We start from the raw sequence: 16,433 nt of genomic DNA, 5'->3' as shown, positions 1-16,433 counted from the left end.
ATGTCTGGTGCTTCGTGCACTAGTCAGCAAGTGTGCATTGAGCACTTCCTATGTGCCCACTGAGCTAAGTGATGCCTTTCTTATTTTCTCCTTTTTTTTTTTATAGCTTCCTGTGGGGAGCAGGCCTGATTCTTGCTGAGACTAACACTTAAATGAGCAATTTTAGCTGCTTGGGATTCACGAACACAGACACGGATTACTCACTCCCTGCATGTAGCTTACAGTCAGGGGGAACAGAGAACAAATATCACATTTGTTAAATAAGTAAATTATTGAGAATATTTGAAGGTGATCCCAGATATTTAAAAAAAATATATGCCTTAGAGACTTCTGAAAAAACTAGCCTCTATCATCTCTTGTTACAAAACAAATATTAGTCATTGGGTGTATCTCTGTCTACACTTTGAGGAAATCTGTGCCAGATAATAGGGAGACATAGTTCAAGGTGGGAAGCATTATATCCAGGGTGATTGTGTTTCCCGCAAAGGCTGGGGTGGCAGTGTGGAGCCCATCAAGCTACCAGAAGACCAGAGTGTGCCAGTGTATATGAACAGATTAGGAGGGCAGGTGTAGTAATTATAAACATAGGTAACAGTTATGGAGGGCTTACTATATACCAGGCACTGAATCAGTCCTTTATATGTGGTAGCTCATTTAAACCTCATAGCAACCCTATCTAGTAGCTATTATCATGAGCCCCATTGCATGGAGAAGAACTGAAACTGTAGCTCAGAGAGCCTAATGGTTTGCCCACAGGTCACACAGCAGAAGATGACAGAGCTAGAATGGGAACCCAGTCTGACTGTCTCTAGAATGAGCCGCTTTAACCATTCCGCCATGCTGCAGGCTAAACACCAGCTCCCCCTGACTGAAAGGGCTGGCGTGGTGCGGCCTGAAAGCTGCCCGGGCCCTGCCGTGGGCCGAGGAGTGAGGGGGAAGATGTACAGTGAAATCACTCGGAGCGTGAGAAAACCAAGAGCACGGGACAGCCTGAACTCACATTTTGACCTGAAGTGATTCCCCTGACTTCTCTGTGCCTCAGTTTCCTTATCTGCACCAAAATGGAGGGGATTGGGTTTTCTGTGCTATGTACTCCCAGGATCTATGAGGTGTATGTTCTTTCCTTGACTCTGAACAGTAAGTCTAATTCTTAGTGGTTAAGGTCTCGGGTTGTGAATTCAAACCAATTTAAGCTTTAATTGTGGCTCTGCATTTCTGCTTGGGTGGAGAGGTTGGAGGGGGATGTGGTTTGAGTAGTAGCTGAAGTTGTGCAAATGAGCCTCAGTTTCACCATTTGTTGCATGGATATGTTAAAAGAGTTCCCTTTCACAGTTATTATGAAGATTAAATTAGATCATGTGCCCTGGCTGGGTGGCTCAGTTGGTTGGATCCTCATCCTGCATACCAAAATGTTGCAGATTCCGTTCCCAGTCAGGACACATACCTAGGTTGTGGGTTCGATCTTCCGTCGGGGTGCTTATGGGAGGCCAATGATCAGTGTTTCTCTTTCACATTGATATCTCTCTCTCTCTCCATCACTCCCTTCCCTCTCTCTAACATCATAAACATATCCTTGGGTGAGAATTAAAAAAGGCATTAGATCATGTATTCAATATGCCAACTGTACTGTCTGGCGCTCAATGTTAACACCCAGGTAATGGTGGATTTATTGGACTCTGTGCCTTACCCACCCTAAAGTATGATTGCCTTGAAGGAAGGCAGGGACCATGTCATCATCTACTCTGTCTCTAGGCACCGAGCACAGAACCTAGCATGGAGGTGGCCTTGGGGCGTGTTGATGGGTGAAGGAATGAAGCCTCCACAGCTGGGTCTCTCCTTGTGGCACAGAAGGCCAGCAAGGCTGCTCCTCGCCAGGTTCTCTGTGCACCTGGGGCTCATCGCTGCATGTATTGCAGAGTTCTGAAATCTTTCAGGGTGCTTTCAGTCCTGAACTAACAATCAGGATCAAACTTTGAGGTTAACAAATTTTGCCTTTTTTTTAATGACCTCTATCACCCCTTCCTTCTTCAGTGTATTAGCAAACAAGAAATGAAAGACAATGTTTAATAAAAAAATCTGGAAAGCTGTGAAGTCCTTCTAAGATAGCGCTTGGTGGCCTGGCCTATTTTTAATCATTCAGTTCCCACTGCAGGGCGGTAGAAGCCGAGAAATTTTGGAAGCAATTGGCAGAGGGAAGAGTTCCTTTTAAAACTGGTTAGTATTCTATTCATTACTTGTTGCACACTAGTTTCATTGTGACCCAAGTAAATTATAAATCACACATCTTCATGTGTGTGGCCTTTACTCTATATGTTTTGTAGTTTCTCACTGTCACTTTGCTCACCAGGAACCAATAGGGCCTGAACATCTGGAATGTTCCCTGCCCTCTTATTCTTTAGGTCTTTGCACATGCTGTTCGCTTAGGCTGTGATAACTCTTTCTCTCTGTCTCATTCGGCCAGCTCCTGCTTGCTGGTTAAGACTTAGTTCAGCTACTCCTCACTCTGGGGTCAGGTATGCTGACACGCTAGCTCCAGTTTGAATCATATGGGCTAACCTTCCTCTCTCCTGTTTTAGAATCTTCTTCTGCATCCCTCCCTATATGCTTCACTTCACTGTGTTTCAGTTACCTCTTTACTGGCCTTCCTTCTGTCTAAACTGTGTCTCCTGAGGACCAGGGCTAGGTCTGTGTTCACTGTCTCCCCAGCCGCTACTTAACATATTGTGTTGGAGGAATGGTCATGAACCCAAAGAGGTCAAACAGGGTCCTGGACACAAAGAGCATCCTACACAGAGAAGACAGGAACCGAAGGCTAGAAAGTTGGCAGAGGCAGTTTTGACTTGAGCTTCTATTATGCAACAGCTAAGTGTGTAACATCATCCAGATGTCAATTATCTACGTAGCATTGCCCTCCAAGGTGCTTAATCAAAGCCATCTCATTAATCCTCACGAAAATCTTCCAAGGAAGCAAGAAAGCAGAAAAATTAATTTTTTTAAGCATGAAAAAATGAGACATCAAAGGTGCTGAACCTGCACATTCCGAGGTTGATACAATTACCTCCTGGCTCTTGGGGGAGGAGGTACAGAATTCACTCTTCTCTCCGGCCCCGTGCCTCCCCTTCTCTCCCTGACATCATTCTGACAAGTCTCCACCACCCCCACCCACCTCCCACCTTCCCACGCATCTATTTATGACTTGCTGTGTCATAGCCAGGCTCACAGATGATTTTAGAAGTAGAGAGTGAACAAATTCATTTGAACAATTTAACCAGATTCAAAAGGATTTGGATCATTTGCGTAATTGGGCTAGCAGATGGTGAATGTAGTTCAAAGCACAAAAATGTAGAATAATTACAAGGGGAGAAAGTAACACAGTTTATGGATGAGGAAAGTGACTTGGAAGAAAAGCTCATTAAAGTCGTTAGCTCAATGCATTACAAGAGAAGGACAAACAGCATGGCCCTGGGTCAGAGAGGCAGAGCACACAAAGGACCCTGGTGACTCCCTGACAGGGTGGAGGACAGGCAAGAGGTCCTGTCTGCCTTCCAGAAGTAAGAAAGGAAATGGTTGGAGTAGAGAAGGGTCTGGGGAGCATGATGATTGTTCAGACAGAAAACTGGTCACGGTCACTTTATTACATTCACATTTGCTCCCTTTTTATCTTGACCCTTGGCAAGAGGCAAATATTTATTTCTCCTTGGGCCCAACTTCCCCTGCTATAATATGAGCAGACTAATGCCTGCTTTCCTGCTATTTTGAGGAATATTCGAGATCATAGATGTGAGGAATACATGCATCTTATTCTGGGAACTCAAGAAATTCACTCTTACGAGTATTAATTTTATATTCATAGTGCTACCCCCCCCAAAAAAAATCCAGTGCTTTCAATGAATGAAAATTGGAAACGTGCTGTTTACCAGTATACCAGCCTGAGTAATGACACCTCCATCCATACTCCCCCAAAATCCATGTCCTAGTCCCCAGACACTGAGAATGTTACCTCATATGGGGCTTTGCAGATACGATTAAATTGTGTCCTGAGGTAGAGAGATTATCCTGGATTATCCAGGCAGGGTCTAAATGCAGTGTCCATTTAAGAGGGAGCCTGAGGTAGATCCGACATAGAAGAACACAGTGTGACCATCAGAACAGACACTGGAGTGATGCAGTCACAGAGCCAAGGAATGTCAGCAGCCAGGAGACACTGGAAGAGGGAAGAGCAGCATTCTCTCCTAGACCTTCTGAAGGAAGTACAGCTTTACTAATACTCTGATTTCAGCCAGTGAAATCGATTTTTGACTTTGGCTGCTAGCACTCTGGGAGAATACATTTCTGTTGTAACAGAACCAAGTTTGAGGCCACTTGTTACAGGAAGCTGATACAAGTAGAAAGAGAATCTGACCAGTAGAGAAAAGATCAGGGTCAAGTGCAGGCCCTGATTCTCCCATCAGTGGAACCCTGGGTCATCTGTCTGTCATTTTCTTCATCTTCAAAGCAAGATAATAGTCCGTATCTTATATGGATAATTGGGAAGAAGTAAAAGAGATAATGCATGTATGGGTGCATTAAAACAATGCTAGGTGCTAGGCATAGTTTTAAGTTTTGAACCTGGCAGTGTTCAGTCAGCATTTGGAATGCCAGGGAAGCTGACAGCACAGTTGTGGAGAATGGAGGTAACGGTCAGCATCCTGGAGGCGTTTGGGAATGTTGATGACCTCTGCACAGTTTATCTATGGGAGGCAGGAGCTTGGCTGCCAAAAACGGGGCTCAGGTCTGACTCCTGTCCTAGAGACAGTTGAGGTGCAAGGAAAGGCCATCGAGTGAAACCCAAGAGCTGGCCCATAACCTAGAGAGAGGGATATGTCAGATTAGGAAAACAGGGTTCGGGGCAGAGAAGTCATCCTGGGAACTCATGATCCCAGGTCATTGCTAGGGAAGGAAACTCAGGTACAAATGCCTGGCCCAGATCCTGGGTTTCTAGGGACAACTTAATGCCAAGCCCTAGATTTTTGAAGCTGATGGTGAAAATCCTGTCTCCCTCAGAACTGGCCCAAAGGCCTCGGATGGGTCCAGTTCAGGAACAGTAGCTGCCAAACTGTCGGAGGGACTGAAGTCTGCTTTGAGAATTTTTGTCACCCAGTCAAGGAAGTCTCAGCTTGACCAAGGTGCATCCAATGTGCTTCTGGAGATATAAACCTCTGGAGAGGGCCAGGGTTTATACCATTTTAGGAAACAGGCTAGCTGAGTAGCCACTACACATCTTGAACAAGAAGGAAAGTGAGAATAGAGAACTGGCAACATTATTCGAGGGTTTGAGTCTGAAGGACAAGGCAAAATGGTAAAAGGAATTGAATGAAGACTGAGGTTGGAATCTGAAAAGATCAGCAACGTGTGTGTAGTGGAGTGCCAGATGGGTAAGTAGCAAGCAGTTCTGGCTAAGACTGTGGTCAAGGCAGGACCTGACAGACCCTTGGTGTGTAAGAGTGTGATGCTAGGTGGCAGAGGAAGGCTCTGATGGACCTAGGACGTTTGTCCTTTGCCAGGTTCTTAAACTGACCAAATACTACCTTTGTATAGGTCTCAGAGATTCTTTGTTCTTGAATTTAAAGAGATCATTATAATGAGGATATAAAGTACAGCATAAGGAATATAGTCAATAATATTGTAATAACTATGTATGGCACCAGGTGGGTGCTTGAAATATCGGGGGGAATCAATTTGTAACGGATGTGATTATCTCTAACGACTCTGCTCTACGCCTGAAGCTAATATAAAATAATATTGAATATAAACTGTAATTCAAAGATACATTTAAATTTATTTTAATTTTATTTTTATTGTTAATACTGTTACAGTTAGATATGTTTTTTTTTAAGGAAAAATATAAAAAAAATAAAGAGAATATGTTTCAAATTCTGCCTATATTCTAATCAGCATCCAGTTTAACAGCTTTTGTGCACTCTGGATACACCTCAAGTCTTTGACCATCGTTTAAGGAAAGAATGTTCAGAGAGAAAGGGAGAATTCAGAAATAAGAAGTAATTAAACATAATAAACCTCTTGAGAGTAGCCATTAATTTGAATGTGAAATGTAAAATTGCCTTTAAAGTAATAAGGGGTAATATCAAGCAATTGTAATATCCAGCATGGGAAATAACATGCTGATAACATTGCACAGGGCAGGATAATACATGTGGTGGCTCCCTGATTTTTGTTGAATTAATGATGTTGGTTTCATTTCACTGCTGATTTAAGGTATGCATTTCATAAGTGGCACATTAAGGCAAATGTATCAAAATTGCACCTAAAGAGATGAATAGCTGGGAAATGGCAGCCCCTTGAACACTGCAATTTTATGTCTTAGGTTTAATGCTTAATCAGTAGATATTTACAGCTGATTATATTTATTTTAATGCCTTGAAATGCCAGGTCAATAGAATTATCTGAAATATTATGAGAGGGGCTTGTGACTATGCTGGGAGAGCATTCTGATTTAGGCAGTAGACTGAAAAAGAGACCAGAATACTCTTAAAAAAAAAAACAACACCAAACTGGTAATTTTATTTAATAGAACAGAAGAGATGTGTTGTTTGGGTTTCATAGAATATGTATAAAGTATGTAATAAAATGAGTTTAAATAACTTCAATCAAAAACAGGTTTGACTCAGACTTTATTTACTCAGGAAATTATTATGATGGAGCCTGCTTCTGACCTACTGGTTTGCTGGAATAACAGTGTGATAGACCAGCTGAGTGTTTAGTGGTTCTAAGGGGAAAACCTTATCTAGTCACTCATTCATTCATTCATTCATTCATTCATTCATTTGTTCATTCATTCAGTTATTTATATTATTTTATTTATCCATCAGAAACTTATTGAGCACCTACTATTTGCCAGGCACTGGTTTGAGTGCCAGGGATTCAATTGTTTTTTAAAAAAAACATAGTCTCTCGTATTCTCTGTTATGGACATAAGATAGAATATTGTATGCCGTAAGTTTGTTTTTTTTAGTAGCTAAGGACTTAACAAAATACTTATAATTTAAATGGGAAGCCACAATGAAAGTCTACATTTTCAATTTTATCTGTGTGTGTGTGTGTATGTATATTTCGGTAGGAGTAAAGGAATTATTGCAGTAAAATTCACCGAATAGTAAATATGTAGCTCTAGTTTTGTAGATTAAGCATATATTTTGTTTTCGTTTTTCTACTTATATTGTTTTTCTCAATAAATATCCATGGCTGAGCAAGAAAAGAAAAAGAAAGGAGTAACCAGGATGGTTGCTGGTTACACAACTGATGACTATGGGTGAGTGGAAGGTTTTTAGAAGGATCGCTATGTTACAGAGAAAACTTTGTAAAACAGCAATTTATTTGGATTCTTTGTTTTCCATCCTGATTTACCCTTGTTTTAAAGCCAATAAGCCCTCTCTCTTGTTTGGCATATTCTTACCTCCAGCAAGAGCAATGATTTCTGCCGTGATTAAGGGATTTCACGCTAGTGAAGGATTATTTTAAAAATAGCTGCTTTTGGTAATTGATTATTTTCTGTGTGTTACCCTAATGATACTGTCTGAAGGATGAAATATCTTTTCTGCATTTTCCAAAGCAGCCTTCAGTAACCCCATGACACCGGGCTTCCCTCACTGGCTGTCATCGCTCCCTGCTGAAGCTCCTGTCCGCAGCCTGGTGTGCTTCCTGCCCTGGGAGAACCCAGCCCATGAACTAGCCCAGGAGAGCATCCTGAGCTAGTCATGGAATTTGGAAGCCATTAGAAAGCTGGGCGATTTCATTATTCATTCACTTGAAATAATCCCGGGACTGCTTTCAGTGACATGGTTCCTTCAGCAAATAAAGATAAGCCAAATCCCTTGGCACTCAAAGAAGGAGAAGATTTTCTAAATTAATTCCAGGCTCAAATAATTCAGCAGTATTTGTAATATTCTGTGCATAAATTGGCAATTTGCTAGAGAGATCAGGAAATGATAAAGGCTTTTTCCCCCCACCCTCCTCCTCATTTTAACAACTGCTGAGGCAGCTATTGGGATAAAAGAAATGTTTTATCCTTAATAAATGTCTTATCAGGTAATGCACTGATTAAGGGTGTCCAAACATGGAGCCCCCTCCCCCTTCAAAGCAATTATTTTTCATCAGAGAGACTGAAGTATATGGCAAGCAGAGGATGGTCTTAATATGTTTTTCAACACAAGAAAGTTTTATATGAAAAATAAAGACACTAACAATGTTAAGGAATGCAGAAAAAGAGTGCTAAGTTACTGGGCTTCCTTTTTTCAGGTTAGCGGTATTTCAGTTGTTTTGCTTTGTGGCGATTTTGAAAGATCATGTGCCCTTTATTACTGATGGCACCACATCTTCTATCCAAACTTCAGAGTGTTTGCAATCTCTTTTCCCCTTCTTGCTTCCAAGGCCATTTATTTGATTTAGATTTTCTTGGGAAACCTTTGGGAGGATTGGTGAATCATACCCTCTCCCCCTCTATATTTGAGCCAACTGCGAGCCAAACACAGGAACCAGTTAGAGATAAAAAATACCCTCTTGTTGCTCCCAAACAAGGGCTGGAACATGTGGCTTCCTCCTGCTTTCCCTCCCAGTCTATCCCTGCGGACCTGCTTGAGTCATAATGAGTCTGCAGGGTTAACAGTCACCCAGCCTGTCGCAAAGATGAGGACAGTGCCCCTCTCCTCCCTACTCTGTGCTGCCCCTCCCAACATATACAGAGACAGGCACAGGGCTTCTCCTGGCTGGCCTGACACCAGTGTGCTGCCTCCCTTCAGGAAGCAACAGTGGGGTGGGGAGCGGGGGTGGGGGGCGGGAGTGGGGGGCGGGAGGTGGTGGTGGTGATGCAAGAGCTGATATCTCCCTGCCCTTTGTTTGAAAGACAGCGAGGGTCTCCAGTGTATGGGCTGCCAGGCATCTCTCTTCTTTCAGATTTGGTCCTTCCATTCATTTCTCTGCCTGTCCTAGGCTGCCTGAAATCACCTGCCCAAAAAACAAAATTGGCCCTGCCGCTCTCCTGCTTTCTAGTTTTTCAGGTTAGCATGGTTTTGAGCTCCTTCCTGGTGTGCTTACCATTTGCACCCCCTGTTTTATAATTGTGCTCCAGCCATACCCAGCTATGGGTTTATAGGGCTTTAAGCCCAGTCTGCCATCTCAGCCTTGAACCTTTGCCTCTAAAACCACCCCCAAAGCTCCTGGGTTAGGTGCCCTTTTCAGTGACCTAAGCATCTGTGTTTATTTTACATCCTTTGTATTGCTTACCACTGTATATTTTCATTGTTAGTATATTTTTCCATATCTCTAACTAGACTTGTGAAACCTCATGTTAGCCACGTAGTCGCTACTCATTAATTTTTTTTGTGGGGTATATACATGAATGACAAAAAATAAAGTAATAAACCTTACTTTGAATCCATCTGAAAGGAGGTTGTCAAACTGATTTTTTTTGTTTTGTTTGCTTTTTTTTTTAAAGAAATAAATATTTCTTAATGCAATTCTTCACTGTTTTAAAGGTATTCTTAAGCTAGGCATGAGGTTTATTATAATCACCAGTGGAATCACATAGAATAAGAGCCCTCACCTCATCCAGGGTCCTTCACAGCAAGCTACCTGACTTCTTAATCCAGTACTTAGGTTGCAAGGACTGGTTTTACTTAGCTGAAATTTTATCCGCCTCGCTACATAATCAAATAAGAGAATATGGGCTATGGGCCAGGTTAACACTGAGAATTAGTCAACGATGGATAAAAGTTTTATGTTGTTGTTTTTTTTTTTTTAAGTATAAGGGAAGGTCAAATGAATATATCTTTACATGGGATATAAATAGAATTTACCCCTTTTATTAAATCTACTCTTTTAAGTTATAGAGAAATCTTCTTTGAAGCCTTTGAGTCACTAATATAGGGGTAACAATGGCTGTGCTTTACCCTTAAGCACATAAAGGAACAGGAAGACAGCTCGGGGTGTGTTTCGCTTTCATCTTGCTGGGGGACTCTATTCATGCGTTCTCAGGCCTCCCCAGAGAAGGCTTCTGTGGAGGAGGTGTGCTGGAGGGCTGGCTCCTCCTGACGTGACGTAGGTCACCGCCTGTTACACCTCTGCAGCAGCTCTCCGTGGGCCCCTCTCCCATCCTCTGATCACATGGAAAGGCCAATATTTTCTGTTACCAAAATCCTTGTCTCCAAAGAAAGAAAGAATACTGCTCTCAGCAGGTTTTGTTTGGAAGAAAAGGGTTTCAGAGACCAGCAAGGAAAAAAAAAAAACACCCACAAAAACCCTTCCATTTCGATAAGCACGTTAAAAGAGAAGATATTTTTCTTTGCTTTCAGTTGAAACTGAGCTGATAAAAGTCCCCAAATGAGAAAATCAAGGGGGCAGCAGTTATAAGCACTTGTCTAATGATGTCTCTTTTTGTCTCCTCAAGAGTGTGTTTAAGCTTCTTACTGGCTGTCTCAGTGTTCTCGAGGTTATTGGCTGTATAAAACGCTAAACCTTTAAATACTTCGTTTACAAAATTACTCAGCTCTAGCAGGCTAGACAGTTTTAAAAGGCTGGTCTCTAAAGGAGCCATCTGGGTATAAGATGAAGCTGTGTTCGTCCTCAAAAAATATTCCATAAGTCTCAGCGTTTGAATAGGTTCTAGGGACACTTGTGATTAACAGTGATACCAAGGCAGTGTAAAAATGGCTGGGTTTTCAGAAATGGCTCTGTATGTGGGCAATGCTAAGCCATTCTATTCCTTCTTGTAGCAAAATCTTTTGCTTCAAAAAAATGTTTTGTGTTTACACAGACAGTTGCCTATTTTATTGGTTGATTGATTTTAGGGGTGGGGAGAGAGAAACACTGATTTATTGTTCCACTCAGTTTTGATTCTTGTTTGTGCTCTGAGTGTCCAACTTGCAACCCTGGTATATTGGGAGAACATTTTAAGCAACTAAGCTGCCCAGCCAGGGTGACAGTTGACTATTTAAACTAGTACATTCAAGGGATAGCCATTCACTTTGGTAAAATATGATGGCTTTCTTTCTTTTCTTTTCTTCTTCTTCTTCTTTTTTTTTTTTTTGGTGGCCCAGAATGACATGTGGACAACTAGACAGCATAATGTCTTTACTTAAAATAATATATCTGTTAAAAAAATAAATTCAATTATACCACATTTTGTTTTTTCAAGCATTCTGGAACTACCACACTCATACCTTGTGGATACAACTTACTCTGATATGGTAAAAGAACATAAACTTTGAATCCGGAAGGATCCAAGTTGAAATCCTGGATCTAACAATTGCTGTCTGGATGAGTTTAGTCAAGTTACTTTACCTCTGTGGGTCTCAGGATTCTTATTTGTAAAAGGAGGAATAAAAATATTCTCCTCAGAGAGATTACAAAAAATCATGCATATAAGAGCATTTAGTAATTTATTGAGGTAAAAAGAGAACTAAATAAGTGTATTTACCAAAATAATGCACTAGTGAAAAGCTGTTGACTGGCAAATGAATCCTGCCTGTGGCCCCACTGTTCTGTAATGGGAGGCAAGGACAAATTATGAAAAGCTATAGATTCTTACTAGAATGTGAGGAAATGAATAACCTTAGGTTTGCTGGAGTGAGTCTCTGTAAAATAGACTATATTGGAATCTGTGCTAAGCCATAGGAAAATTTAAAAAAAATACTCCCCCCCAAAAAAAAACAAATAAAAAAAAACCTCTCTAGATTTGTTCTTAAAGGATTTTAACATGTGGTAGGAAGAAGAAGAGAAATATTACAGTTTTTAGTACGTTTGCTGTCTCCCTTCGCTTATGACCTCCTTGTGAAGGTACTACCTTAGTTTTACATATTTTTATTTCTTAATAGTTATAGCCTATATACAAAAGATATTGAAAGATGAGTAACATAAATAATTATACTACCAAACGTAGACAGATTGGTATACTGTATTCTGCCAATTGAGGTGAAGAACTAACATTTGTTTTCGTACAAAACTCCTGCAAACCACATGGTCCATGGCAGTGAATTTGATTTATCTGGGCAAGGGCATGGATCTAATTTCAGCTCTGCTGCTAACTAGTTCAGTGTTCTTGGGCAAGCACTTTTATTTCATTGGGTTTTGACTTCCTCCTTTTGAGTCCAGGGCAGCGAAAGTTTGCTGAATTATTGTGTGCCAGTCCTGATTGGAAGCCTGGGGACCTACAGGTAAATAAGACACATGCCTTGTCTTCCAACACCGCATTTTAGGAGGGGAAATAGATCGTACATTCCTAATTATAACGTGACAAATGCAAAAAGAATATTACTGAAAGGCCCACAGAGAAGAACATATTTTGGTCTAAAAAACGGATGATCAGAACAACATAATAGAAGAGGAAATGCCTGGGCAGAAATTTGAATGGATACAGTAGATGTCAGATGCAGAAAGTTGAATTGATGGAGCAGAGTGGTAGAAAGAGCATTAGGGCACTCTATGGAGAGGGCTGGCATGTGCACAGTCGGTAAAAGTTCTGATGTATTCAGATCAAATTATAAGTAGAAGTATGCAGTTGAGAGCTTATTATAATAGGGACATTATTTTATTCACTGATATATTCCCAGCCCATAGAATAAGTCCTGGGACATGATATTCAATAAGTAAATAAATGATGGAGTAAATAACTTTGCATAATGCAAATATGGATGTTTTTCTCTCTATATCTAAGGTCCACATCAAAATTCAATGAGTATATTTCTTTGATTATTTGTCTTACTTTTCCAACTAGATCATAAGATCCTCATCAGCAAAAAACACATGGAATGCCTTCAATAGACACTTGACAATTGAATAATTGTTGCAAGTCTGAAGCACTGCATGAAACCTTTAGGGAAGATCTGACTTGGCATTGCCCGTATCTAGGGATCATGAACTTAACATACCTCCTTTGTTTGAGGGGCAGCAGAAATCAGGTTGGGTAATTCTGAGGATTATCCTGGGAAGTTTGATAGTGTAGCCAATACGGCATCTGCAAGGGATTTGACGTAAAAAGGTGGAAAAGAGTTTGGGAAAGATTCACTGGAGATTAAGTAACATCCCATGCACTATAATGAGGGCCTGAGCAAATGCAGATACCCGTGGTTAAAGAAAATCACAGTGCCTACACAACCAGTACAATTGTGGGCGTAGGGGACCTTCCTGCTTCATTATTCTGAGGAATAGCATTATCAGGGAATTGCAAAGATTTGAGCTTCAAAATCAATATGTGCTGAGAATTACACGGTAGAAAAGCCAGAAGCTATAATACTTTGAACACTGTTTTTATAGTCAATTTTGAGAAAGTCCATGAATTCACATTCAAGGACACGTTTTCAGCACTGGCACTTGCTAGCTGATAGATAGAGGCATGCTTTTTTTTTTTTTCCTTTTAGAAGTGTTTAATGAGTATTTACTATTTGCCAAGTGCTGTTCTGTTCTGTTGTGTGTTCAGTGCTGTGGACGCTGACCTAAAGGAGGGTGCAGTTGTATTAGTTAGAGGACTTCCAGTCCTTCTCTTCCAAAATGTGTAGTCATTCAAGAAAAATTGGAGTTAAGTTCTTCCTTATGTTACATTGGCTTTGAGCATGGTTGACTCTCCCCTCCCCATTCTCCACATTCTTCCTTCCTCCCCCAAAATACAGAGAGAGGGAGGGGGAGAGCAGAGAGGGGGGGAGAGAGAAGAGAGAACGAGAGAGAGAGAGAGAGAGAGAGAGAGAGAGAGAAGGATTGAGATTCTGCATATAGGGATTTTGATGGATGTTTAGAATTTGGTTAGCTTAGTCATTAGGAAAAAACACATGGTTGAGGGTAAAAAGTACTGGGAGAAATTACTCTGTAGGTCCATGCATGTTGAGAGTGTGTAGGAGACATGCACCATTAACCACTAACCCTCTATAGATTTTTTTTTTAAGTACATCTCAGCAGTTATAGCCATTCACAGTGATTTCAGGGACCACTCATAATTTTATCAAGTAAGGCAGCCCTTAAGAATGATTAAAATAAAAATAATAATAATAAACATGTTAAGTATTGATCCATTATGGTTGATCATAGAAAATAGAAAAGTCATATTCTTTTCCATTTAGCTGGTGGGTAATTAGTGTTGTTAACATGTGTGGTGTCTCTCACATAAACAGGGTAACTCAGTATGGAAGAACCTCGTAGCTCTCATTTTAGTACTCTCTAGCAACTGTAAGAACCCATTTCAGCTCAATTCAACAAGTATTTATTGAGCATCTCATAAGTACATGAATTGTGTTGCCAGAATAACAATGATCAAAGGATACTGATCTGAAGTTTCCCTTCTTGAAATTTTTCCAGTTGCTTTATAGTGTTTAGAATCATGGCTCTAGAGAATGACAAATGGAGACTGTCTAAAAACATAGTTCTGTTTAAATGTGTTTTGAAATGCTTAGTGAGAATTTTGGCCCTTATACAAATGAAAAAGAGGTTTAAAAAGTTGTTTTGAGAATAGTCAGTAGATTATGACCTTTAGTACTTGCTGGTAAATATTAGAGTTCTTCATAGTGACTTGAAAAACTGTTAAATAGGTTAGGGGGGGAAACTAAATTACATAGAAGAATATCTAAAAATTGTGAAGCACCCAGCATGGGGCCATATACATACCCAAGGAATTATGTGTGTGTTGCTATTGTCATTGTATATGTGTTTGCTTTTTTTCCTTGAGAAGGGAGAATAAAGAATTGTAAAGGCCAATAGGTTGTGAGCGCCTCCTTTAGAAATGCAGGCATCTGCTATAGTCCCCTGATGTATGCCGACCCCACGCACCCCCCCTCCCAGGAAAGGGTCATGCTGCTCTCTCCACTCCAGAGGAGTCTCTGCCTCTTCATGCCTTTGCCCGGGAAAGTCCTTTGTGACCCCTCTTCTCAGAGTTAGAAGATTAAAGGCAGAAGGGAAGCACCCGAAAATGCTTTTGTCACGAAGATGCTCTGAATCCCTGAAGGGCAAAAAAAAAAAAAAAAAAAAAAAAAAGGAAACTGTAAAGATGGTTTTAAGGCTTAGAAAAAGTTCAGGGTAAGTTGAAGGTTGTTTTTTTTTCCCCAGGACCTTGGAGTTGGGCTTGTACAATACGCTGTACTCCTTCCAATTTCAACCACAAATTTATAGCCATTTACTTGTAATATCTTTTCATCTATGATACCTAGAAAAAGATAAACTAGCTCCCTCAAACCTAAGATCAGATGGTGTCATAACCGAAGCAGGCCCTTCCGTAAGATGTTCTAACACTTGGATGTGAGATTGAGAAATATAAGAATTAGGGGAAAAAACTTGACTGTGACTGCTGGCATTAATAAGCACCAGCCATGGAGCTCCTGGAAACCTGGGCTTTCCTTCAGCTGAAGCAGAATGCAAGGGGGCTAATAGGGTTGATGGGGCCTGGCTGCAGGAGGTAAAAGAAATGGGTTTTTGAAGCTCTGCAGGGGAGAGGAATAAGCCCCATGGCATCCTTTCAATGGCAGAACTCAACCAAGAGCTTATAGTAAGGGAAGTAGCCTCTTAATTCTCAGGGCAGGATCTGGCAAGGGCTAGACTCAGAAGTCTGTATAAATGCATGGCATTCCCATTCTAGATAAGGAAAAATGTAGCAAACCAAGTTAGCAGCAAAGTCCTATATGTGCGCTGGCCAAGTCCACAGAAAGATAGTTACTCAGTTATTACCTGGATGCCCAGATCCCACTATAAGCCCTGCAGATATTAGGTCGATGGCAACATGACCAATTCCAGGCCCTGTCTGCTGGTGAGGTAGATGATCTGTTTTCTGCTCGGGTTGATACACTTCTAGATTTGATAGACTAGAACATGAATGTTTCACACAGAGGTATTATCTCTCCATTAGACAGGGACTGGAGTAGGAAGGGGAAAGCTGACAAAGGTCTTAAGTACGTGTACAAGTATACTTCTCAGTTCTTTATCCCCGCTCTTCTCCCCTCACCCAGTTATACTGATTATTTGTGCATCCCCTTTTGGCTCTTATATAGCAGAGATTGTGTTGACTGATAGTTGACAAGAAAAACAAAGCAGTGAAGTTCAATAATGCAGTATGCCTTTACTGAGCAACTAGTCTGTGCCATGTACCTTGCTAAGTGCTGGAAATACAATGACAAATAAGATAATCTCTGCCAGATTTCTGCACCCCACCCTTGGTTTTCTTTCTTAGCATATCTGCCTTGCTAGTAGATACATATATAGTACAGATACATGCAAATGTAACTGCTGTTCATTATTTCCTATGCCCAGGTATGCACAGCTAGGAAAATCCCACCAGGGAATGCAACAAGGGGGGCAGGTCCGCCTTTTTCTTAAATAAGGTCCTTTCTAGAACAAAAGTATCTCAGAGGGAAGGTTATTATAAGTATTCACCAAGTGTTGATAGTAACAGTGGGCCTTGTGGTTTA

The 16,433-nt window shown here is 40.9% G+C and overlaps 1 protein-coding gene across 4 annotated transcripts in view; it reads left to right on the top strand.

Annotated features, from left to right (window-relative positions):
• The window catches only part of DAB1 (DAB adaptor protein 1), a 566,428-nt gene that overhangs the window by 338,569 nt on the left and 211,426 nt on the right, over positions 1-16,433 (top strand). The window lies entirely within an intron of this gene.

This window comes from Pteronotus mesoamericanus, unplaced genomic scaffold (genome assembly GCF_021234165.1).
Source record: "Pteronotus mesoamericanus isolate MK-2021 breed Mesoamerican mustached bat unplaced genomic scaffold, CSHL_Meso_final contig_105, whole genome shotgun sequence".
NCBI classification, from domain to species: Eukaryota; Metazoa; Chordata; class Mammalia; order Chiroptera; family Mormoopidae; genus Pteronotus; species Pteronotus mesoamericanus.
The sequence above is the reverse complement of the archived record's forward strand: the minus strand, read 5'-3'. Positions and strand labels throughout refer to the sequence as shown.